General features: G+C 48.2%; 1 protein-coding gene across 5 annotated transcripts in view; it reads right to left on the bottom strand.

Moving 5' to 3' along the window:
- The window catches only part of Tln2 (talin 2), a 377519-nt gene extending 351982 nt beyond the window's left edge, over positions 1 to 25537 (bottom strand). For 4 of the 5 annotated variants that reach the window (XM_063243368.1, XM_063243367.1, XM_023562272.2 and 1 more), the window contains exon 1: positions 25400 to 25537. The gene's annotated coding sequence lies outside the window, so the exon portion shown is untranslated. The remainder of the gene's footprint in view (positions 1 to 25399) is intronic. The other variant, XM_063243366.1, reaches the window with a different exon arrangement.
- Positions 25538 to 26853: the final 1316 nt, after the last annotated feature.

The raw sequence follows: 26853 nt of genomic DNA on the forward strand, positions 1-26853 counted from the left end.
TTGCTCTTGATCCACACCAGCTTTCAGTACAATGCAAGGCACCAGTAGATGCACATGAAGAATTTATAGGTCCTAAGACCAAGTCCCAAGCAGGAGAGATAGCCAGTACACTGAATGTGTCCACATCCTGCAGAATGGAAGCTACAGAGCACAGAACTGTGGGTGCCAATCACTAACTCACACAAAGTCTACCTTCCCCTAACATAAACCACTACCCTCCCCAAGGAATCCAAATTAAGTGTAATTTAGAGAGCAGACATCTAGGAAAGAAAATAAAAGCTCAAGTTCTAATTGGGGCCAACATTCCTCTCAGCAGGAAAAGGTTGGACAGGAAATGGCAGTTGCAGAATTGTTTTTGATAGTGACTTTTTCTGTGTTGTAAATTAAATCATAAAGGACCCAATAAAACAGACACACCATTTCCAAACTCACACAAATTTGCTTTCCACTTAAAAGACAAAGTTGTTGTTTAACTTTCCAAACAATAATATGCTCCCAAAATCAATTAAATAATGATGTAACTGTCCCCATTTGAAGCATCAATAATAAACCATAGCTTACAGAAGTCCAATAAAAGCACTCAAGAATATTTAACATGGTCACAAAAATCTAAGTTTTCCTCTCTTAACTTGTGTGCTTTATATACATATTCCAAAACCCTCAAGTGAGAACTAGGGTAAAGTAGCTTTTTACACTAAGTCAGAATTACTGTGATGTCAAAATCCTTTCTCTTACCCACTGGAGTCATTTCCTCTACATTTGCATCATTTACATGTAACCCTAGCCAGCAATCATGAGTCACTCACACATAGGCTAAAAGGACATAAGACTTTGCAGGAAATACCAGGATTAATAGCCTGAACCATCCTCGCTGAGGAAAGGACGAGAGATTGCCCATTCTCCAGCACTTGCTTGAATGTTTGCTTCTAGAACATTTTCTGCTGTGTCTCAGGAAACTTCCAAGTCTCTTCCTCTGGTTTCTGTGAAAGTCTCTAACGAGTGCAAGGCTGCCGGCTCAACTCTGAACCTGGCATGCCAACAACTTAGAAGACGATTAAAGCCCAGACGGAGAGGGCAGCTGGGTGTGTGTGAGGCAGCGCACACTGTCAGTGAAGCCACACTTGGCAAACACCACATTGCACAGTGGGCTAAACTCGTAAACTTTGGATTTGCAAAGCATTCACAGTAAGGAAGCATTGATCTGGGGTTTGCAAAGTGATCAGTCAGCTCATCCTCCTGGCTTCCCAGTACCAGGAGTTCAGAGATGCTGGGAGGAGCTATCACACCTGCTCTTCACTCCAGGAATCTTCTCCACTTCCTTCCTAAAAAGGCAGCATCACAAAATCACTGTGCCCCAGATTTAGAGCTTAGGATGCATCAGGACCAAGCTAGAGCAAAAGGGTCACCTGTCAAAATGGACATGCTGTTCCAGGGCTGGCATGCAGATGGGAATCAGGCTGCCTAGATTAGTGCCCCCTGGGAAGCTTCTAAATAAATGGCCCAGGTCCCGCCCCCCAGCCCTGAGGACTCCACTTCTAGTGTCTGGGCAAGATTCAGAAATGTGCATCTTCGAGCTCTCCCAGGAGATTCCAGAAGATCAGCATGGCTCAAGAATCAATACACACTAATTCCTACCACTAATAACTCACAGGACACATTCTCACCTTACCACAGAAAACAAGTGCAGGGCTCCCCACTCTGGCACTCTCAAATTACCACACGGCGTGACACGCAGTACATTCACCAACCCACCTTTCCCCAAGGTACCGGCCAGGTTATGCATACTGCCTCTATAGAGAAAGGACAAATAACTTCTTGAAAAGAACGCTTGCTTTCCTCTCCAGAGCAATTCCTACATCTACCTGTGGTCCGGAATGTAAGAGATTTGCTAGGCAGGGGTTGCCCATGTGTAATGTCAACTCTCAGGAAGCTGAGGCAGGAGGATAGCGGCAAGGTGAAGACCAGCCTAGGTACACAGTGAGTTCAAGAGCATCCTGAACTAGTAAGACCTTGTGTAAATGTAGAAGCCAAAGTTAACCAACCCATTCCAGACACCAGAAAAGGGTGAAATTGGTCTTAAAATGGCCAGATGATCAAGGAAGGTCAGCTTCACAGGCTTTTCCCTGAACAAAGTTTACAGTCCTGCTCCTATGGTTGTTCTTAAAATAAAGTCTGGAGACACAAACATTATGTCTACATTAAACACAGACCACAGAACAAGCACAAAAGGAAATGTCTAAGCGTCCACAGAGACAAACAAACAGAAAAAGGCTCTGCTTGTAAAGCTCCGTGCTCACGTCAAACCCCGACAAGCTGTAGGCTGTCACCAGAGTGAAAGCCACCATAACCAGATGCAGTGTGCTTCCTCCATTCCTCTCCCACATTGTCCTGTCACCCAACCTCTGAAATATCTTGTAAAAAATGCAAAACTACCCAGCACAGGTGCATTTACGTGCTATCAAAACCTGGCTTTGGGGTCGGGTGCAAGTGGCACAAACCTGGAATCCCAGTGATTGGGAGGCTGAGGCAGGAGGACCACTGTGAGTTGGAGGCCAGCCTGCACTACACACCAAGACCCTGTCTCAAAGAAACAAGACAAGCAAATGAACAAAAAATTGTCTTTGAACAAATAAATGCATTCTTCCATGTTTTCTTAGGAATAATCCATGAAAAATGAGTCTGAGGGACCTGAAGACCATCAGAATGGCACTTGGATGGGACAGTGATGAATGTCAGACACCAGGGACTGAAAGGCCTTCCCACCTGTGGCCACTGGACCCTATCTTGTAAGAAGCCAACTCATACTGCAGCAAGAGGATGAGGTGGTGCTGCACGACCACCATGTGTTGGTCTGCAGATTTGCTGTTGGCTTCCATGGATCCGGCACTGTCTGACTCTGGGAACAGCCCTCAGAGAGCTCCCAGGCAAGAAGCCAGGCAACTACAAGTCGCAAATCACTTTCCCAAAATGCTTAGGACTAGGAATGTTGGAGATTAATGGATTTCAGAACTGTTCATAATGATGTATCTCAGGACTGGGGTCCAACGCTAAACACCATTCATGTGTCATCAATGGTGTACACGTAACCTGAAGGTAATTTTATACCGTATTTGTGACCCACCTGTATTTTGACGTTGGCCCATCACATGAGGTCAGGGGTGGAATTTTCCACTGATGCCTTATGTCAGCTTTCAGAAAGTTCTGGATTTTGCATTTGGATTCAGGACACCCCATCAGGACTTGTGTCTGAAGGGCTAAAAGATGACCCACGGAGTAAGGCAGTGGTGGTGAACCTATAGCAACACTGCCACAGCCAGCCCTGTTATTACCAAAACCTCGACAAGATTTGCCATTGCTGGAACACAGCATCTGGGCTTCTCATGGAAAAGGCCCCAAGCCAAGATCTCCAGTCAGCACCAGGATCGTGTGGCCAGTGGTAGATGGGGGCAGGGTCTTGACTGGAAGCAAAGAAGGGGAGCAATGGGGGGCGGGGTATACTGGAAGTACAGACAGGACAGACTCTGAGAGCAGCCTGGGTGGAAAGCGTGGGGAGGAACAGCGGCAGGGTCCCAGGAACACTGAGGCCAGGTTTCCCTGAGAAAGGCCTTTGAAGGCCTCAGGGAGATTTGTAATCTGGTTGCATATAAGAGAGAAAGCAGGCAGGAAGTGGACATGGAGCAGGAACAGGCTTACTCTGTGAGGGCAGCAGGAAGCCAGGCCTTTAGCTCAGCACAGGCAGCAGAGGCCCCTGAAGCCTCTCCCATGTGTTGAGGACAGAGGGACGCTGGGACAGATGGTGCCCAGCCTAACACTAAGGCCCTCAGCCACTCCACCTCTCCAAGAACCCTAGGTGGCCTTCTTGAAGCTCTGTGGCACTGACTTGATTTTCACCAGAAAGTAGAGTGGGTGCATTTGCAACTCTGCCCCTCCAGGGAGGTGCAATTCTGTCCTGATAAATATCTCTGCAGCCTCTGTAATGCACAGAAGAGTTTGTCCTGGGTCTAGACCCCACGGAAGTGGGCAGCACTCCCCATGAATGCAAGGTGAGCTCAGAGGTACAGGGGGCAGGGACACATCTGCTGCCTGACAGAAGCACACCACAGGCAGCTCAGAGGCTCTGGGCAGCTCGATATGGGTGCCAGCTGCCACAGCTCCCAGCCCCAGGCATCCTCGGTTCTGGCTGCTGTTAGAGTCACCTGAGGTGGGGATGCTTGAGGGCACCAGGGATGCTTGGGCTCTGCACAGTGTGGAGGGTCAGATGAACCTGGTCCTGGAGGAGCAGTCACAGTGCCACTGCTGTGCTAGGCCCAGGAGGAAGCACAGGGTATAGCCGTCCAGCAGCCCAAGGTACAAGTGGCCCCTCCTACCTCTCGGCAGAAGACTGGCCCTGGCCACTACCACCATTAGCTGTAACACAAGGAGTGAGCCATACTCCTGTGCTATACCCCACGCCAGCTGCCTGGTGAGCATCACCTCACTCAGCCCCATCGCAACCCACCACGGTGACTCCCGACATCACCCCATTTCCAGGACGGGGAAACAGTGAAGAACCTGTCCAGCACCTCAGCAAGTCTGTGTCAGAACCAGAACCCAACTTCAGGTGCCAGGCCTCTGACTCTGTGCTTCTAACCATGCTGAGACTCGGACGACACTGAGTTACACTGGAAGGTCAGCCTTCACAGAGAGGCTCCGGGACCACAGGGCCGCACAGACTCAATTAAGGCCCCAACTGTGATGACTTGCAGCCGGCTGCCAGCATGCGTTTAATTTTCAGCAATCAACAATTACCATATTTTATAAATGGCCATACCACTGCCAAAACCAGAATACTATAAATGCAAAGATGTCTTTTGTTTCTGAAGACTATAGATATACTAGAGTCATGTGAAAGTGCTAATAAAACCAAGATGGCTCGTGGCACACTTGAGGGAAAGCTGAGGACTGTAAATCATGAGCCAGCCCAGAATAAACACAAAGGACAAACAGGAAAGGCCCCAACAAGAGTTTCAATGGGGAAACCTGGTTTTCACTAACAGCTCATGCGGAGAAGCCCTGGAGTTTCAAGGAACCATCCGCCTACTCTCCCATTTGCAGGGCACCCATCATGGTCCAGATACAGAGATACAGACACAGAGGTGCAGGGCAGACCCTCTCCATGCTTTGTAAGACTCCATTCAATGCCAGTTGCCCCCTCCTTCTCTGGCCTGGAAAAGTCAGCCCCTCTGCCCTGCAGTGCACAGACCTGAGGGAGCCTCCTGGGCAGCCGACAGTGGGCCTGCCTGCGAGCCTGGCTCCAGACCGTCCAGACCACTATGTCCAAGGCATAAGTACAGGTACCACCAGCTTTCAGGTTTGCACAGAGGGTTTTAATCAGTCAAGAGCCATTCATCGACATGGAACACTAGGAACTGTGATGCTTTGTCTCCCTCTTTCCAGAGAGATGCCCGAAATTTAGCTCTGACCTGACTCCAGACTGCAAACCCCACTTCCAGTCCTAAACACATAAAAATTTAGCAATTCGGTATTGAAAACATAAACATAATGGGTTCACTTAGCCATGTAAGAAAGTAAGATTTTTTTTCCCTTTTCAGAATAATTGCAGTTATTTGCCTATGCTGCAGGTTACATTTGTCTTAATGCCTAGTTGATAATAAAATCATGTCCTTTCTTACTTTTGTGGAGAGCATTCCTGGACTGAGAGGAGAATTTGTTGTGATTTCACATAATCCTCGAAGACTTGCCTCTGCCCTGACTTGACCTCTCTGAAGTTGTTTTGAAGGCAACTAGAGCTTCAACTAAAATAGGGTACATTTTAGCTTTTAAGGATTTGATTTACGCTATGGACAGGGATGGCACCCCACAATTTAAACAGAGATCTGGAAAAAAAGAAGGAACCTAGATCTCCAAACATACTAGAATTTGGATCTAAGAGCAGTCTCCTAACCTGGCACACTACAAAGGACACAAATTCCAGGCTGAGGGAAACTGCAGGTCACAGAGACCCTGAGTTGGCTGGTCAGACCTTTGGTGCTTATTACTGTTCCCTGTGCCAGCAAAGTCTAGCAGCCAGCACTGTCTCTGGGTAGCCTCTGTCCTGGCAAGTCAGCCTTTTTCTGTTCCAGTGTTCAATAGGAGCTGAATAAACGGATACTTTTTAATTGTCTTCTTTCCACTCAAAGTCACAGTAAATTCTATCTCAACATTTACTTTGTTTCATTTGGAAATGTTTCTCCCACCAGGAAAAGTTGCTCCGGGAGCTCTGTTTCAACTGTGGCACTGAAAAGCCCTTTCAGAAAAAGGCTCGTTAAAGATCTCTGCTATCACAGAGCCAGCGACACACAAGTGACAACCCTCCCTCCCACCTTACTTTCTGCTTGTTAAGAAAACTACTTCCTGCTGGCTCACAAACAGTCTGGGTATCACTCCCTCCCTTCCTGAGATCTGTCCCTCTGCTCCTGAATATCAGGAGCATCCTGGAGAGAAAATATTCTTAAATGTATTAATCTGCTTGCAACTGTTCTGCTTTTAGCAGAGCCAAATCTGAAGCAAGCTGGACATTCCTATCCACCCAGAGCTTGGCTGTCGTTAATTATTACTGAGCACTAATGCAAACTGAGCTTCACTCACTCCATCCTCTCAGCCCGTGGTACCAGAGGCCTGACAAGAGATACTTTGAGAAAAAAACACAGGTGCAAACAGCTTCTGCAGCTAGATCCTGTAACAGGGTGCTCTAACTCCACTCCGTGTTGGAATGCAGGAGAACCTTCTGCAACACAGCTTCGGTGACCACTTGGGGTTGACAGCTCTGTAGTTTGGGGAAGGTGCTGCAGAATCTGAGTTTCCAGTCAGTTCCCAGGTGGTACTGCTGGAGAAGGAGCCTACCGAATACTACGCGAGCTGAAGCTGACTTCTTCCTAGCATGAGGGAGGTCAGATCCAGTGGTTCCCAAACCTAATTCCTCCTGGAACATTTGTGTTCCACCACTGGATCAAAGCATAGCAACACACACACACACACACACACACACACACACACACACAGCATAAATGGGCGCATGCACAAACTATTTTCAAGTCAATGAAACCTCTGGCAACACCGACTCCTTGCAAGTACTACAGTCAACCCTCAGTATTTGAAAGGACTGGGTTCCAAGACACCAGCAGATACCAAATTAGCAGATGTCCAAGTCCCTTATATAAAATAACCCGGCCATTGCATATAACCCGCACACATCCTCCCATACACTCTAAATCATCAAAGGCTACTCCTGCTGTCTAAGACAATGGAACGTTATGTAAATTGTTGTTATACTGTGTCACCTAGGGAATAAGGACAAGAAAAGCCAGTACATGTCTGACATAAATGCGATGTTTTTCAAATGGTCTCAATCTGATTGGCCAAAGCCAAGGACACAGAAACCTCAGACGCAGATGGCTAACTAAAACCACTTAATTTCCCAACATATTTTATAAATCATTGAAAAGCTCAGCCAGTGTGGCATCTGACTGAGAAACTGTAATGGCCTGGTGGACACAGCCAGCACTCGATGGAGAGACACCGCAGTCTAGCCTCCTAAGGCATTCTGACCTCAGCAGAAGGCCGCTCCAGTCATTTAACAGCCCCTAGCACCATCAAAGAAATGAAGGGTTGAGTTCCAGCCCTCAAAACTCAAGGCTAGTAAACAAAAAACAACATGCATACATGTTAAGCCATGCTTAAACCAAGACAATGCGCAGTGCGTTGCTAAACTCTGCAGCCAAAACCTACAGGCTGAGGATCTTTTTTCCTGCTGGAGCAATCTGGCATTTCATCATCTCTACATCCCCATCATTTCAGACCCCTTACTCAAGCTAAAAGAATCACTGTAAGATTTCAGCCCTCCTACATTTTAATTTTGAAAAGTTAATACACACCTGTCCCTGTGGACCTTGGCAACAGAACGTAAATCCATCCCAGCTCTGAACACAAACATTCTGCCACTTCCAGGGCAGAGGGTTCCCCTGCCCCACATCCCCCAAGCCACTCGGTCTGGGGCTTAAAGCCAAGGGAAATAACCTGCAGGAGCATCCCCAGCAATGGAGAAAGTTACCGGGCTGGGATTTCTTTCCTGATCTTTATTCCTTATACCCACAAGGTAGACTAGCAAATAAAACCAGATTAAAATATTCTATTTCATTTGAAACAAACTTGCAGTATTAGCTTGAAAGGGGGCTCAGGCCAGCACATCTGGATGCAATTGCTGTACTTTTACATTCTTAGCATCTCTCATCCCAGATGGAAGGTAGTGGCCACAGGCAGCACACGGGACTAATTAAGTTCCCTAGATTCTGCTCCGGCTGTGTCCCTACGCCATGGCATGACCCTGGACGAGCCCTAACACCACCTGGGCTCAGCTTTCTAAAGAGCCTTCCAGGTCAGAACACCAGTGCGAACCAGTAACATGACTCAAGCTTCTCTAAATTTATAATGACCTTCCCCCTTTCACCTGATTTTATCTGCAAAGATTCCAATTCTCCTGGGAAGGGACAGGTATTGCTCACATCTCCATGGTAGAAATGGCTCCCTTGTCCCCCCGTCCCCGTTGTCCTCTGTGCTCCCAAACCTAAAGGTCTCTCCACTTCCCCACTGCAGCCTCTCTGGGCAGGGGCTGTGATAAGAAAAAACCTTGGAGAGTTTCCCAAAGTGGCACTGAGCTCTCTCCCGACTACAGACTAGCACAGCAGGCCTTTAGTTCCTCAAATAAGCTTCTAATTGTCTTTTCGGAAATGTGCATGGATGCTTATTTCAGGCCATTTGGCAAACACCTAGCAGGGTAATTTCTCTGACCTTGTCCTTGGAGGAAGAGGATTTAAGAGTCTGGAGGACCATTAGAAAAACCATACTCCATCTAATCCTATCCTTGGATGGCACTGAAGCAACTCTTGCAGGGACCCATTACTGACATGGTGCAAAGCCCCACATAGCTCCAAGTGCTCAAAATCGAAGACTTTGACATTAGGATCCAAGTTCTCTCCCAGGGACACCAAGGTGTCCTGACAGTCACGAGTTTCAAGGATGACACATCAAGGTGGGCCTACCGAGCCCTGCAGGACAATATGCTGTCCTGTCGCTGGGCGTCATTCTTCCAGAAACAACATCAGCAGGAAGGCAGTAAAGCCTTTGCCATCAGATCTGGAGGTGATCCTGAAAGACCCCAAGACTCCCAGGGCCTGATGTGGCCCAAGCACAGAATTTAAGAGCCAGAAAGCAAAGTTCAAACCCCTGGCCTATGGTCCCTTCCAGGCATTCAGAAGAGTCTATCAGCCCTTGTTATCACTGCCTTTCCTGTCTGAAATGATGGTGGCACCCCTGCCCTCCAGGCAAGCTCCGAATTTATTATGTACACAGATTTGATTGGATGATACATTCTGATCAGCAGGCCTAGCACAACAGGAGATTCTGTATTCCCACCAAATTCTCCACCTAGGTTCCAGGATAGAGATCAGCCTTAAATAGCAAGGTCAAAGAGATGGATGAGCTAGCTGATCCAGTGTTTCCCACCTGTACTGGGTGAGAATCACAAGGGCTGCTCTTCGGATACAAAGGGCAGCTCCCAGTAAGCCACAAACATAACAAGTTCTCCGGCAAGGCCTACAAACTGGGAAGTTTGAGAACCCTTCAAGCAGCTTCCCCACCTTGTTCCTCCGAAGCCACTAAAGGAGCCCTCACCTCCTTTCCAGTTCTCTCTTCAGTTAACAGAAATTCCAATGACCCAATGACTCTGGGGCTCTGCAGAGCCCTTGAAGAACAACTTTTCCAAGTCCTGGCACCTTGTAAAATGACAGACTGTTCAGTATCTCTTAAAACCTGAGGTCACCTGTGACCTTGCCTCGGCCCTGGCTGAAGAGCTCTGCTCCAATCTCAGGTTCAGCTGTCTGTGAATAAGCAAAACCAACCAGCCTAGCCCTCAAAGACATCACTCTTTTTTTTTTTCTTTTTGAGACAGGGTCTCACTATGCAGTTCAGGCTGGCCTTAAGTTCACTTTGTAGCCCAGGCTGGTCTCGAACTCACAACGATCCTCCTGCCTCAGCCTCCCGAGTGCTGGGATTACAGGCATGAGCCACCAACCACACCCGACTAAAGACATCACTCTTAACATGACCCAAATCAGAGAAGGAAAACACACCAAGTTCCTGACCTGAGGCTGCCTATGAAGGTAGAGGCAAAACAAACAAGCAAACAGAAACTATACACGATCCTTACCCTCATTAAAAAATTACAGCTAATCATATAGGTCCAGAAGCACACTAAGTCTGCTTCACAGCTGTCTGTCAGCTACTGAAGCCTCATAACTACTTTCACCAAGTGATAAAGACACTGAGGTCTACAGAGGGCAGGTGACTTACCCAAGGTCGGTCACACTTTAAATAGTGGCCTCTTGGTAGGTCCTCACATCAGCACACATGCAACCTCTTGTAACACTCATCTTTTTTTTGGTTTATTTTATTTTATTTGGTACCGGGAATTGAACTCATGACCTCATGGCAGGCAGCTGCTGTGCCACTGAGCTACATCCCTGGCCCTCTCTTCTGGTTTATCTCTGTCCATGCACACCCTTCCAGACTGTGCAACCCACAAGGGCAGAGTTCAGATCTGTTTTCTTTTTCTTTTTCTTTTTTTTTTTTTTTTTCTTTTTCCTTTTTATCAGTACCGGGAATCGAACTCACAACTGCCTGATAGAATCTTTTTTTTTTTTTTCTTTTTCTTTTTTGTACCAGGGATCAAACTCATGACCTCATGCTTGCCAGGCAGGCGCTTATGCCACTGAGCTAAATCCCCAGCCCACCAGATCTGTTTTCTTTCAGTCACCGTGCATTCAGTAGGCATCTGGAAAGACTGGCAAAACCGATGAATGACTCCAAAGCCAGGAATCCTTCACAAGAACAGGCTGCCTCCAAACCATCCCACAGAGTTACACACGCACCATCACTGAAAAGATTCCCAACTTACTCAAGTATGAATTTGCAAGACCCAAGTTGGAGAACTCAGTGAGGAGAACACCAGCCTGAGAGGCAGAAGGCTGAGTACTCTTCTATCCTATGTCTCATCAAGGACAAGCCTCTTCACACCTCAGTCCTTTCATCCATTTGATGACTCAATTCATCCTCCGATCTTTATGGACACTCACTACACACCAGATGTGCGGCTAAGAAGAAAAAGAGTCGTGGATGAACGGGGCATGCTGCAACCCCAGCGATGGAGGAGGCTGAAGCAAGAGGACCACATATCTAAGCCCAGCCTAAGAAACTTAGCAAGACTTTGTCTTGAAAGAAAGACAGGGAGAGGAAGGGAAGGAGGAAGGAAGGGAGGGAGGGGGGGGGGAGAGGAAGAGGAAGAGAAAGAGAAGAAAGAGAAAGAGAGAGAGAAAGAGAAAGACAAAGAGAAAAGAGAAAGCAAGCAGCTGGGATACAGCTCAGTGGTAGAGGGGGCACTCTTAGGTTCCCTCTCCAATAGTACCAAAAAGGAAAAAAAAACAGTAATGCATGCAAAGTGCTCCCCCTCCTCTCAGCACAGAGGGCACACAGAGCACACGTGTGAACCGAACAGTTTTCAAACAAGCACGAAGAGAGGGTCCCAAGAGGGGAGGGCGCTGCATTCACAGAGGGAATCTTTATCTTGCAAACTAATTCAGGAAGAGTAGGGCTACATTGGCAAGTTGTTCTGACACATTTTTTAAAGGTCAGGTTTACAGACATGTAATTATAGGCAGGAAAATTCCTCCTTTCGAAGAGCTATCAATCCTGGCAAAGTCATGCATATGCTTCTTGCTACTTAGGTTATTTATTTCTGACTTTTCAGTACTACATTTTATAAAGGACTTGGCATACATGACCCAGTGACACAAAAATTATTTCGACTCACTCCCCTTTTCTGAAAGTGCAGGTCTCCATCTGCCAGAAGGAAGAACACAGAACTGGAAATCTTGGCGGGGAAGGGAGGGAATCAATTTACAGCAACATCTGCAAGGCAGGCGGCTTATTATACCAAGCTGTATTGTATTGGTCACTGCAACTGAATCTTCTCTAACAGCAGAGTTCCTCCACCCGGCCCACTGCCTCCCACAGGGGCTGTAATCCATTTCTTGTTTTTAATGTGCACACAGAGCCCAAGAATATAAACATATTTGTACCCAAGGTCATTTTAGCCACCTGTGCAGTTTAAAACCCACAGAGCCTCCTTGAATTAACTCCAAAAATCTTTAATGGAGTTCACATACTACCAGTGTTCATTAGGAAGTTACCTGGTCAAAGAACATAACTTTTTAAGACATCTTAAATGAATTGCATGAGCTTATGTAAAGACAAGAGGAGGGAGGGTGATTATTCAAAGAGAAATCCAGCAATCTTCAAAAGGACTGCAGAATGCAATCCTGGTAGCTTTAAACTAGACAACAGCAGTTCAAGGCTCCCCTCACAGTAACAAATGCCACCACACACAATCTAACAAGGTTTGTGGTCCTACTGCGTGCCTGGCTTCTGGTAAAAAGAAGTGATCCCAAACCCTAGTTCAGCAGCACTCAAGCTTCAGCAGGCCTTCTAAGAGAACTCTGATGAGAAAGACTACAGATTCGTTGGCCCCCATACAAACCTACCAAATCAGAATCGTAGGTTGGGCAGCTACAATACTTAACCTGATCCCAGGAAATTCCAATGGTGGGGATCAAAGAAATTCACATGTATCACTATTTCTAAGATGACAATATGTAACACTAACTAGTGATTTCTGTTTATTTTCTGAAATTCTGTATTATTTCTACCCTTTTTTTGTTTTGTTTTTTCTCTTTAAATAAAAAAATTAAATACAAAATACCATGTATCTTGTTATACAAGTAAAATAAACTCATCTTGTTATATCACTAAAATAAAGTCAAGATGATGAATAAATTGGACCTTGGTCTTGAGTCCTAGGAGACATGGCAAAACCTGGAAATGTGCTCACTGTTGAGAGGGACTGTGGCTGTAATACGTACAATGGACTCTGCAGGGACAGGATCTCACTGTGAGCAGGCTGCCTGCCCTTAGTGCGGGCCCTGGATTAGCAACTCGGAATGTTCGGGACCTACATTAGAGGGGCCGAGAGAAGACCTCTGAGGATGGGGCCTCCCCACCCAGATTTTAAAAGGGCAAAATATAAAGCAAAAAAGATACACAGGAAGTTGAGATACAGATTTTTCTCCCCTGGAAAGGGAAGCAAGAGGATGGGGGAGAGGGAAGCTAACAATAATAATAAAAATAACGATGTATTATGTGCACGTACCAATTCCAAACAAGGAATGGGAACATTACGTACCACAAACATGCACTAATAATTTTTTTAAAAGAAATTTATCCACACAACTCTGGCACTATGCATGCTCCAGCACATTCTAGTTAATCGAAATATACTTTGTAACAACAATAACAAAATCATGATTAACATCATGATTTTCCTACCTTTTCCTCTTGCTGGTTTTCTTTGGCTTACAGCTGAGTGTTGATTTGTGACTCAATCCTCTCAATCTATCTCCACCCCGAGGTGGGAGGTACCTCTGCAGAGCACAGAAAGTTCAAGCCTGACTATCTTTCATTTTGCTGAGGATGGGATTTCCATCACACACCCAGGCCGTCAAAGAGCTCAGGCCCTGCCCATGAGCACAGCAGCAGGGGCAATGCACAAGATGCCAACTGCTGGAGTCCATGGCCTGCAGTGCTTCCCTGATTCCAGCAAATGCCTTTCAGAGTGCATACCAGGGCTCCTATGCAAGCCTGCTGGCAAACAAGAGTCAGACGAGAATGCAGTGGTGGGCTTTTCCCTTGAAATATTATGTTCCTGGAGGAGGGCTACAGCAGGTCTTCCATTCTTGATTGCACAGGAGAAGCAATAAAAATACAGATTCCTTGGCTGTAGCCCCTCTGCATGTAATTGACAACTATTCCACCAGGTTTTCCAAATCTGTAATTTTATTAAGTTTCCAAGGGGTTTCTTAAGCTTGTCAAGACTTAAGACTCCCTGATGTTAGGATGGAGATGTGAACTTGAATTAAACTTAGCTGCCATTTACTATGTCAACTTTGCTCCTTCAAGCAGCAATGACACCTGCCTTGCAGGGTTCAGATAGCAACCAATACTCACAGCCTTGGCAGAATATCAAGTGCCAAGCGGGGCACAACAGAAACCTCAGGCACAGGATCCCACAATGAGGGACAAGGAGCCCTCGGCCTGAAACTATAATTCCCTAACAAGTGTTCCATGTCAGGCTCCAATAAGGAGACAGAAGTCAGTCTGACAATGTGTCGGGGGGAGTTGAACCGATTCCCCCCACTCCATATATCCAAGTCCTGTTCTTTTGTACCATGGAATGAGCTCACCTGGACAGAGGGTTCCCACAGAGATATCAAGCTGAAATGAGGTCATCAAGGTGACCCTAACCCACTATGACTGGTACCTTACAAAAAGGGGGAACTGGAGAGACAAACAGACACAACAGGACAGAGGCAAGACATGGCAAAGAGGCAGGAAGAGGAAGGCCATGGATAAACCAAGCAGAGAGACCTGGAGCAGATTCTCCATCACGGTCCTCAGAAGAAACCAATCCCTGGTCTTGGACTTCTGACTTTAGGATTCTGGTTTGCTTTTTAAGTCACCTCGTTTGCAGAACTTTGTTACAGCGGCCCTAGCACACTCATACAACCAGCTTCTGATTCAAGGCAAACGTGCTTCGGTCCTCTGGGGAGAGATATTTGCCACTGCACTTCTGGTATCTTCACCAGGTATGTTCAGAAAGCTCCACATAAACACCTCAAGGGATCACAGTGTGGGGGCAGCTTGGGGCTAAAGGCTCCACTGGAGCCTCCAGCCTGACCCACTGTCAGAAGGTGGGAGCACCATAACATCCCTGAGTATCAGCAAGTACCAGCAAATGACATGTCACCCTCATGATCGTCAACACTGACTGCCCCTACCTGGTCATCTCAGCCCACCATTTCCTTCCTGTTAAAGCCACTCGTACCACCAGCCTGGCTGAGAGCTGGTCAAATCCAGAACCCATCCATTGCCACCCTCAGCACCCACCCAGGAACCTTAATCATAAAAACTCTCAAGGAGGTGACTTTTCTTTTTTTCTTTTTCTTTCTTTCTTTTTTTTTTTTTTTTTTTTTTTTTTTTTTTTGGGTGCTGGGGATGGAACTCACAATCACATGCTTGCCAGGCAGGCACTTAAAGGAGCTAACTTTCTGAAACTGAACATGGCTCTCCTCACATAAGCAGGACAAAACATACTGGAAATATGCCAGGAAATTAAATTTCCCCAGAGGAAATAAAAGTCTTTGCTACATGCATTAAAAATGGAACCCTACAGGATCTTACTTAGTAATGGTGGGGTGCAGGAAAGCCAGGAACAAACCCTGATCGGTGGAGAGGTCCTGCATCCAAAAGGAGCCAGGATAGCAGGCATGTGTTCTCCAGGTCCCCAGGACCTTGGCTGCCTTTACCTTCCCAGCCAATCTCTCTTCCAGACAGAGATCCCCTCCCAGACAGAGATCCAGTTCAGTACAACAGGCTTGGTTTAGGAGCCAGAAGATCTGATCCGCATCCCTGGGGATTCCCAGGGTTTGAAGCACATTCCAGGATGAGGAGAAAGTGCTGGTCATGACCAGGAAAGGAAAGTCAGGGTCAGCTTCACCAAGTGTCACATGCTTCTGGACCTTCATTATTTAACCAGGTGTCAAAGGGACAGGGTGACCTAGAACCATTACTCAGCCTCCCCTTTTTTAAGGTAATAAAAATAAACCTCCCCGAACCATGCAAAGATGTCCCACTAAGACCTCTAGTTTGTCTTCTTCGGGTGGCTGCTCCTAGGGTTGCCTCAGCTGACACCTTACCTATAGGGCGAGCTCCTTTAACCCCAAAGGAAGGGTCACAGAGAAAATTAAGCCTCTTAAAGTGCCTTCCACATAATCTCTCAACCCCAGAATTATTTGCCATGCATTAAACAGGGCCAAGACACAGGCTTCAAACCATTAAGTGGGCTGTCTTAGGGCAGCGCAAACAGAAAGAGAAGTGTCATTTAAGTATGCCAAGTTTTGGGGCTCTTTAGCCTGGATGTTGAGAGATTTGTAGGAGAGGCCAGTGAGCTGCCCTGCCCATCTGCAGGAATTCATGCCTGTGAGAGCCCAAAAGCCCAGGAGAAGGACAAGTCTCTGAGCACTCAAAGTGCTCAAGTGGTCCCTGGGGATGAGTGATTCACCAGAACATTAAGGTCAATGACAAACACTTGAGACAAGGCAATTCATCGTCTTCAGCCCAGTGACAAAAGTTACCAAGTAAGTAGACTGCTTAAGTGCCCCTCTCCACAGATAAAAATGAGACAGGCGACCACTGGTCTCAGCACTGTCCGCTGCAGGTGCCGCCCATCACTCAACAAGTATGTAATGAGGATGTGCTTGGAAAAGTCAATACTTGAGCTCTTAATGCTCAGCGTGTGACCTAAAACTGTTGTACCATAAGGCGTTGCTTTTCTTCCTTAGTGTTCCACTCTGCTCAGCACCAACCTGGAAATGGCTTATTACTCCTTATCCAAGGTCAACATTCATTCATCGATCACTCATTTCTGAAGGATTTCTGCATTTTCTGTTGAAGACTCCCTATGTGCTCACACTGTTCTAGGCACTCAGGGCTCCAGGGCAGGAGTGTTGTCCCTTCTGGAGTGATTGTCCCTATGAGAAGGACAGCAAAGGAGTCGCATATGGAGTAGCGCAGAATGATAAAGGAGACAACAGTGAGAGAGGAAGAGGGTGAGGTGCAGCCAGGCGCTGCCAGCGTGGCAGTGAAGGTGCATGTGACACAGCATGCCTCCAGATGCCAGAAGCCAGGAAGACGAGGCCTAGGGAGAGAGCAGGGGCAGCCAGCGTGGAAGGAGAACCAGGGGAAAGTGGGCAGTCCGCTAGTGACAGGCTACAAGATGCTATAGAAGGTCACTAAGAGCTGGCCCTGGACTTCATGGCAGGGATGCCACTGGTGTCTTCAGCAGCGTCATTCCAGTGATGGGGAGGAGCAAATGCCAGATCAGAGTGGGTTCATCGAAGGCAAAATGGGGAGCAATGTGGCAATCCTTTCAACATCTGTTTCAAGAAAGAGCAGGGAAATGGGAGAGCAGCAGCAGAGGACACAGGGTCAGGCGAGCCTCACTGCTGCTGTGCTGGGTTTTCCCCACAATGAAGATGCCGCAGCATGTATCTGCAAGGGATTAAAGGGCGCAGTGGACGCCGATGATGCAGAACGGAAAGGGGACGCCCATGTGGCCAAAGCCAAGAGGGGACGGGAGCCAGTGCTCGGAAGGCTGCAGATGCTGGGGGGTTAGCAGGTTCCATGCAGGAAGATAATGACACTAGTTTCCCACTGCATCTTCCCTCAGTGATACGAGCCATCACCCGAGGAAGACACGCAGCTAAAGCACAGCAGACAGGCAGGGAAAGAAGAGCCCTTGAGGGTCATGGATAAAAAGCAGTATAACGTAGATCTGTGTGTTTTTCTCCAGCCAGGGGACAGCAAGGTGACGAGGGTGGGCTTCACCAAGAGTGGGGTATTCCCAGGAAAGGAAAAAGGGAGAAAGACCAGGAACACAAGCTAGGCAAGAGGAGGGCAATAAATGATGCAAAGAGATGGGGACCCTACGCTAGACCCAACACCAAGCAGACTGAAGGTTGGGTAGGAAGATGACAAGAGGGAACCCAGTGAAAGAGAAAGGTCAGGCTGGGACACTTACCCAGGTTTGGCTGGAGATGCGTTTCTTGGTAATACCATCTACAGTATGTCTGCCACATGATGGGTTGCAGAAGAGTGGGCAGTGAAAGGGCTTCAGTGGATCCTGGGTGTTTTTTTTAACAGAAGGAAGTAGTACGAAAAACACTGTACCTCATTGGGTAAATCCCACTGGTGAAACCTTTGTTTCATTTGTATGTGCCCCTAATAGGTCATCACAAAAGATGTACTGAGATTAGGAAAATCTTGAATCACGTGAGGGTGAGGTTTCCAATGCTTTGAACCACTTGTGGTTATGGGGACTACTGTCCTGTGCTCTAAATGCTCTGCAGCATCTCTCTGCTCGCCAAGTGGTGAGAGTTGAAAATCTCTCTAGGCAGCACAGCTGCTGACGAAGTCTCCACACAGCAGCTGCCTCTAGGCACACACAGAGGGACATGGCTGGAGCCTAAGTGAGGAAAAGATAACTGAGGGCTGATCAAAAGCTGGAGGGTAGACATCCACACAGATGTCATGGGAGGTGCTGGTGGGAAGAGGGACTGTGAACCAGAGGCTAACGCCTTAGGGGAAGGAAACAAGGTGACCCAGAGGACCAAGATGCGTGGACGTCTATCCAAGCCGATGCTCAGGCCCCACTGCAAACCAACTACAGATGAGTCCAACGTGGAGCCCTGTCAGGGAACACAGGTTGCTCACCCTGGTCACCCTGCAAGCCTGAGACCTTGTACTCAACTCTCCCTCCTTCAATAAAAACTCCTCTCCCACCTGGGTTCCTGTCCTTCATCCCATTATCCTTACCAGTCAGACTGTTTCCCACTTAGAAGTGAGATCACCAGAAAAGAATAAAAGGGTCTAAAACCAAGTGGCCACAAACAGAAGAAGGGTTTGTCTGCTGAAGAGTCTTACAATGGGGATGAGTGAGGAGGGAAGGCTCTGAGGAAACCTTCCTCAAGAGCTGGGGGTCATCCAGGTCTGTCAAGGATTGCAGGGGAGAGCCAGGTCCCGAGTGTGGCTTGGGAGCACTGTTAGAGCCCTCCATCCTCCAGTGGCACTAGAATAAACACTTGTCGGGGCTGGGGTTTTAGCTCAGCGGCATAAGCGCCTGCCTTCAAGCAGGCAGTCATGAGTTTGATCCCTGGTACCGATAAAAAGGAAAAAGACAGAAAAAAAAAAAGAATAAACACGTCAAGGTGAATGGCTGTTACACTTAACTTCCTCCCAAAATGGCACCAATCATGATTCTAACACAATGTAAGTCACAGTTATTATCTGTCCATCATTTTCTTTTCCATACCTCCTCACATGTAGCCCATCTTTTATTTCAAAAAAGAAAATCCACAGCATCAAAGCCTGAATTTATATGATGGGTAAAAAAAGAATCTCTAACAGCCCTTTCCTCTTTCTCATGAGAATCCATTTTAGAATATTTAAAACGATACTTTTTTTGGTCTTCTTAAGATAGGATTTCACATGCAGCTGGCCTTGAACTCACTTTGGGGCCCAGCCTCACCTCCATCTTACTGGGACCCTCTAGCCTCAGTCTCCTGAATGCTGGGATTTCAAGTGCTGAATCTGGAATTTCAGGAATGTGCCACCACACCTGGCCCTTCAAGCAATACTCTAACTTCTATTATGGCTCAAACTCACACCCATCTATAAAATTATCACTAAATTTTAAAAAACCAGACAGTAGAGCAGAACATTTTTTTTTTTTTAGCTTGGTGACACTGATGAGAAATTTGCCTTAAGATGCTAACTTTCATCCACAAAGAGATAAACGGAGGAACTCAATCGTATGATCTGCAGAGGCAGATGGTTCCTCTCTAGACTGGATCTCAAACACAGTTCCCAACCAGCAGGATGGATCTCACCCTAGAATCTGTGTAAAATGCAAATGACTGGACCTAAACTTCACAATCTGTAACTGTAGCCTGACCACCTGGGTTTTAACAGCCCAGGTCCATGGGCTTCATTCTAGTGCATTTAAATTTGAAGGCCAACAATCTAATCTCAACACACAATTCTTAAACGAATTAGCCAAACAGCCAGGGCTTCCCAGGGGTTGACAATTCTGGATCCCCACCCCTTATCAACATGGTCAGTAGTGTACTTTGAAAAACGTGGTTAGAGGTTCCACTGCTCTCAAAACTCCAGTTCACCCTTGAATGGCAAGAACTCATCAGTTCCATCAAGCTGTCAGAAATCACACACTGGAAAGTGGAACCAGGGCAGCAATCAGCCAAGGCAGGGCCACTGTGGAAAGAGACCAGGGTTCACAGCCTGGGGGCAGCACACTCTGGACTTCGGGGTGGGGGAGGGGACAGGTATGAGAGGCCACTGCTATCTGGGGGAGCTTCTCCACACCATCACTGCCTGCCTTCCCTCAGGGGTGACCAATAGCTGGCTTAGCTCTGCCTTCCCTTCCTCTCCTCCAGGCAGGGGAGACAGCTTTGCCTGAAACTCTCCTTCCTCTGCTAAATGTTGGAAGATCTCAGAATTGAAAATTTCCAAAGAAATAAGAGCTGGCTACAAAAGGCATCAGAAAGTAAGTGTGATTATTTCTTAGCCTTTTTACAAATGGTGCCTGGTAATTTTCCTACTCACTAATGGAATAATTTGTAAAATTGTCTGGAGGTGTGCATGGAGGTTACTGATCTCCTCCTTTTCCCCTCTGCCAATTGTAAACACTACTGAGCAGTGTGTGTCCTTCTGCATCTTTTCCCAAGGTCGTACACAGGGGCTTTTCTTCATTTTAAATCAGAAATAGGATCAAACTACATATGATACACTGCAGTCAGCTTTTATTTCACATATAAGTTTTATTTAACATACCATGGGCAACCCTCACAAAACAATCTACACAAATCATGTGCTAATCGCACAATACATATGCACAGACAGACAGGACTGGGGTTGTGAGCAGTGGCAGACAGCCCACCAGCACACACACGGACTGGGTTCAAACTCCAGGCCTGGGGGGGGAAAATCCTCACCCACACCCTTCTGTGCCAATGTTCTTATTTTTGTTCAACAGGACTGCAGCTGTGGGATCCAGTGTGAACTGCTGGTCGTGCGGCCATGCAGGTTGTTAGCTTTCAGGAGTCCACGTCTTCCCCAAGGTTTGCACAGTGCACACGTCCACCCAGAGTCAGGGATCCACACCCCACACAAACACACACCTAACAGGGAACATTACCAAGCTTTGCAAGATGTGCCCCTTGTACAAAAACCAAGACACCTCTGTTTTTAATTTCTATCTCTTTATTAGGTTGAGGACCTTCTCACATGCACTTCCTCTATTGTTCTCTGTTTCACATATCATGGAATCATCTCGCCTCCCCAGTCCAGCAGATACAAAAAGCACAGGAGTACCGTGCTCCAGCGACAGTGCGTGGGGTGAGGGTAGCCAAGGTCTCAGCACAGAGACACCCTGGGCCCTCGGAAACATTCGCTGCTGGGTGAATGGTATGCATATAGAACTTTATTTGTTAAAACTGCAGCTAGAAAAAGAAAAACCAATGTTTCATTTCTTGTTCTACATTTCTGAGAACAGCAACAGTTTGGCCAAAATTAAATTGTTGGTTAAGAGAAAAACAAAACCATGGTCTTGGCACCGACTCTGTAAACTCCACTGTGAAATGGGAGTCAAATGAGCCTAGTGCCAGTTCACAGCTCTGGGTAACCCACTCATAAAGGCCCCCAGGACTAAAGCATTTTGGACTCAGTGTTGTCCACCAGCTGCCATGCAAGTCGCACCTGCCACTCAGCCAGGGTCGCCTGGACGGTCAGCCAACGAGTAAGGCCTACCGTAAGCATTCATTTCTTTTTTTTATTTTTCCCTCCCTTCCTCCAAGACTTTACCTGTCAAAATTGTAGCTTATTAGTGGGGGAGGGGGGATTTGGCAGAGTTCAAATTCTTTAACTCTTTTAATTTGAGGGAAAACATCTGGTTATACCCACCATTTATCCCATTATTTGTAATAGTTCTGTTTGGCTTATGTTTTAACTAGTCCCTTATTAAATATAAAAGCAACGGGATTAAAAAGTTCTGGGGGGGAAAGTACTATAATTAAAAAGGCACCAGTTGGGTCCGTTGAGCTATAATTCTAGCCTATATATATTTTTCTTCTGGTCTTCAAAGGTTTTTTTTTTTTTTTGGTACCAAACAAAACTGTTTTTGAATTATTTAACTCTTGGTTAGTACTTCCTGTATTAGCCAAACACCACTCAAAATCCCCAGGAACACGCTATGACTCAAAATTTCTGGAGTAATAATGTCACAAGTCACAAACTGGAGACACTGGATCAAGAATCAGGCCATGGAACACACGTACACACACAACTTGGTAAATTGACAAGTAACTTGCCCAAGTGCATAGGCCTTCTCCAGCCTTCTGAAGTTACAAAATCTTACTAATGAAAAAAAATGTGGGATCTTTGATCAAGCTGTGAAGTTATGATAATAAGAATCAGACAAGAGGCAACAAAGCACAGTTTATAACACATTGTGAAGAGGCATAACAATAAATATTAAGATAATGAACTTAGGACCGAAGATTGGAGGGTTTGCAACATAAATTTTCTTTTAAGTTAATTATATAATTTTTAACACATGCACAAAACATATATATATATATATATATATATGGCATATACATAGTTACAAAGTACAATGATAATTACGTATTTTTAGGCATGCAGATTTTTTCTGAACTTTTGATTAAAAATTTTTTTATATTCTTCCCCACCCAGCATCACCCTGAACTGTCTGTGGGAACTGATATGGGGAGGACATCAAAGTTCAGGGAGGAGAAATCCACATAATTTAGGGATAGAGAAGAAAGAACCTGGAGTAGAAAATAACAGACACACTTCGGGAACAGTCTCTGCAAAAAAACTGAACAAGCAGTTGGAGAAGATGAATTCAAAACACACCTGTAGCCTATGTCCTCCGCAATACGAATGCCAGTAACAGTATTCTGAAGGGTCAGGATTTTGAAAGTCAACTTTCCCCTTAGAAGGAAAAGTGCAACATCCACACCGAAAATACAGACTGGTAATTTCTGAGTATTTTGTAGATAAATGGAAGTGGATACAAAGAGAGGGGCAACAGTCTATGTGAGTGTGCTTCCCAGTATGACCTAGTCTAAGACTAGAGATTTCACAAAAGGGATAGAAGCTTTCCGCGACTGCTTTCTCAACTAAATTAGCTGTGCTAATTTTGGAGAAATAGTGCGTTGTTGTTTTCCACTATCCTAATGCTCAATAAAAAATAAAATAACATAAAAAAAACTAGGGGACAGTACTGCCTGCTTATAATCCCAGCAGTCAGGAGACTGAGCCAAGAGGGTTACACAGAGTTTGGAGGCCAGCCTGCACTACATAGTGAGTTCATAGTGAGCACTACATAGCAAGATCTTGCCTCAAAATAATAATAAAAGAGCTGAGTGTGGTGGCCCATGCGTATGACCCCAACCCTCTAGGAGGCAGGAAGGCAGCAATTTCAAGCCCAGCCTGGGCAACTTCAGTGTCTTGGTGAGACCCTATTCCAAAAAGAAAAAAATTTAAAGTGCTGGGAATGCAGGTCAATATAAAAGCTCTGGGTTCAATCCCCAGTCCAGAGAGGGTCTTCCTCCTGTCTCACAGCCAGCCCACCATTCGGACTCAGACTTTCCTGAAATGTGCCAAATGAGTGCTCAACTGAGGCTACAATCTTTAGAGACTCAGCGGGTGACACTCATCCAGGAGGCACTTAATGAAATGGATAAGAAGCAGATCGGAGACTAACATCTCAGAGAAGACTTCCGCCTCCCTCTGCACACAGAGATAGCCGAATATCCCCACTTCAGGATTTTTAAATCTTTTCATCCTCTCCAATGATGAAGGCAAAACGTTTCATTGAAAGAGAAAAAAAGCCGAAGAGAAAGGGTTGCCCAAGGCATTCAGCAGAGGGTAGATCGACAAACGCACCCTCCCCAGCCTCTTCAGCACGCAGAGGGAAAGTCTATTTGGGAAAGTAAAAGATTCCACAAACGCACATGCCCGCAGCCCCACTCCCGGGACGTCGCCGCCTCCCTGCTTCGGAGAAGGCTGGGTGGCACGTGCACGCTGACAACGCCACTCCGGGAACGCGTGGGCGCAAAATCGCCGCTCAGGGCACCAGGGTGCTTGCAGTTTACGTGTATTTGGGGGTCCACTTCTCCAGCACGGCCCCCGCACCCTGCTGTCTTTAATTGTGTCCTTGACAGCCACGATCCAGCTCACTTCCCTCTCCACTTTGGAAATAACCTAGGGTTCGCGTTCACCACCAGCGTCAGCGATTCTGACCCAACTTCCTTTCCCCAAATCACCCTGGCTCTTTCGCCCGCAGCAGCAGGAACGCAAGTTTCCCAGGTGCCCCTTGAAGCCCCAACTTCTGGCAACGCCGCCCTCCCCGCGCCTTCTCCAGCTGGCATCGCGCAGAGAGCCCGGCATGCAGTCGCCCCGGCCAGGCCCTTACCTGGGTGCGCGACCCGGGGCGCCCCCTCCCGCCTTGCGATGAACCGCGCAAGCCCGTCGCCCGGACGCTTTGCGCGCACCGCGCTCGGCCGGGAGGCGGCGGGGAGGGGGCGTGTTCCCTGGCCTCGCAGTGTGGGCGCCACGTCCCAGCGGGACAGGGCCAGCGGGGACAACCGGCGCTGGGTCCTGGATCCAGACTCGAGGCCACGCAGGGCTGCGCGGCACGCGACGCGCGGCAGCCGCGCGCGCGCCCTGGCTGGAATCGCAGCTACAGCGCCGAGATCGGCGCGCAAACTTTCCCGGCGACGACCGCTCCCGCCCGCGCCGGCCGACTCCTCGCTGACTCTGCCCGCGCCGCCCCGCGGGGCCTCACGCCCACCGGGAACATGGCGCCCTCGGCCGCGCACCTCGGAGGCCCCCGCAGGCCCCGGCTCGGGCCCCTCAGCCCCCCGCGGGCGCGGAACCACAGCTCGTGCGGCCAGGGAAGGCGAGGCCCGCGCGCAGCCGACGCTACTCGCGTCGCCAGGGGCAGCCTGGGAGGAGAGGGCTGCGTGGGGACGGCGGTCCGAGCCCCGACGGAGCAGCGGCCCCGTGCGCGGCGGGAGACTCGTGCGCAAAGTGGCGCTGGAGTGGCGGCGCCAGCGCTGGAATGAAGCCGCTCCGCCCTCGCCAACTCTGGGCGCGGGGCCCGCCCGGCAGGGTCGAGGGGACGCTCTGCGCCCGGCGCCGCTCCGCAGAGCCCGGTTCCCGGCCGGAAGCCCGGCGGGAGCCCCCGGCCAGCCCCGCTGCCCGCGACCAGGAATGCGCTCCGGGCGCCGGCGGCGAGCGAGCCCGTGCCAGGCGCGGCGCCCGGGGCGAGCGCGGCGTGAGACACACATGTGTGCAGGGACAGGTGCACTCGTGCCCGTGTGTCTTTATTTTCCTGCAGAAAGCCCGCCTAGAACACGAGCCCAGGACGCCCGAGGGGTTGTTTTCTACATTGACACCGCGCACGAAATGCAAAAGGGAGGCAGAAAAACCACCCACATTTTCCTTCTGGAGAGGAGGGAAAAGACGAGCGAAATTCATGCAGCTTGCGCGCAGCTGGAGGGAGAGGGAAACCCGAGCGAGGCGTGCGCCTTACCGGGGGATGCATTTACTGTCTCATTGCAGAGTGTCTGCCAGGGTGCAGCCCGCGTCCACCCCCCCGCGCGCCCGGACGCCGCTCAGCTCCTCAGCCGCTGCCGCCGCTACCGCCGCCGCCGGCTCCGGGCGCGGAACTAGAGCCGAGGGCGAGCGCGCGCGCACGGCCCCGAGCGCCGGGGGCGCAGGAAACGCGTCATCATTCGGGGACCGCGCGCCGCGGTGGGCTCGGCGCCGCTTGGTCGCTGGGTCGGCTGCGCCGCTGCTCTGGGGTCTTCCAGGCCTTATGGCCCGCCGCTGTGGAAAGCGGCTGGGGGCGCGGACGAGCGCGGCTCCGCAAGGCGCCTCTGAGGAAGAGGGGTTCGAGTCCCGATCCACTCGAGCTCCCGGGGCCCCGGGCCGGACCTCGCTGGGACTGAGGAAGCGGCCGGTGAACCGGTGGCAGCGGGGCTGTGCTGTGCTGAGTTAAAAGTGGCCTGCATCCCGCCTGCCCTTTGTCGCGCTCTTTGCCCCTTCGGTTTACCGGCTTCAGGAGCGACGCGAGGTGAAGGTTACAAGGGAACAAGGAGTCTAATGACGCGCGTCCCGTGGGATCAAGCTAAATACAGGCGGGAAGACCGGCCCGCTGAAGACCTTTGTGTTAACTCCGTCTCAGTGTTCGGTGGGAGTGTGATTTTTTTCAATTTTTTGTCTTTTCTGTTTTTTGGTCTTTTTGACACTGGGGCTCAACAGGTTGGCCTTGAGCTCACCTTGCAGAACTTGGAACGATCCTCCTGCCTGAGCCTCCCGAATGCTGGGATTATAAATGTCGCCACTGCGACCGGCTCAGGGATTGTGGGTGGTTTTTTTTGTTTTGTTTTGTTTTGTTTTGTTTCCTGCTTAGTTCTTCCATCTAGTTTTTCCTGTAAGAAATACATTATTTTTGTGATTTCAGGGGGGAAAATTAAGAACTTTTCTTGTCAATACAGAGCAGTCAGTGTAGACCCTTCTTAAGAAACAGTACATCTTCAGTTAATTGAACTTAGTGTTTTTCTTGAAGCGAAGTGTTCCTGCAACTCATATGTGAGTTGATTTGTAAATTGAAACTATCTTGAAAGAGTCTTTGAGACAGACTAAGACTGGACATTCTGTGAGAACACTCACTTCTCATCAAGACTGATGAGCCCCTTGGGGTGACCTGCATCTATAGTCTCACCTCCTCCTGAAGCTGACACAGAAGGAACACAAGTTCAAGGCAGTTTATCGAGATCCTCTCTTTAAAAGGGTTGGGAATATAGCTCAGGACTCCTTGGGTTCAATCCTCAGTACCAGAGAGGAAATACTGATGCACTCAGTTGATTATGGCCTCAGAGATCTTTATAATCTCAGAGTACAACTTTGTGATATAATCCCTTTTGCAGAGAATAAATGTTAAAAGTCAAATGCAATCAGTGTGCCAGTTACCTCCACTTGACC

Source organism: Cavia porcellus, unplaced genomic scaffold, assembly GCF_034190915.1.
Source record: "Cavia porcellus strain 051 isolate PalLab524CR breed Dunkin Hartley unplaced genomic scaffold, mCavPor4.1 scaffold_38, whole genome shotgun sequence".
NCBI classification, from domain to species: domain Eukaryota; kingdom Metazoa; phylum Chordata; class Mammalia; order Rodentia; family Caviidae; genus Cavia; species Cavia porcellus.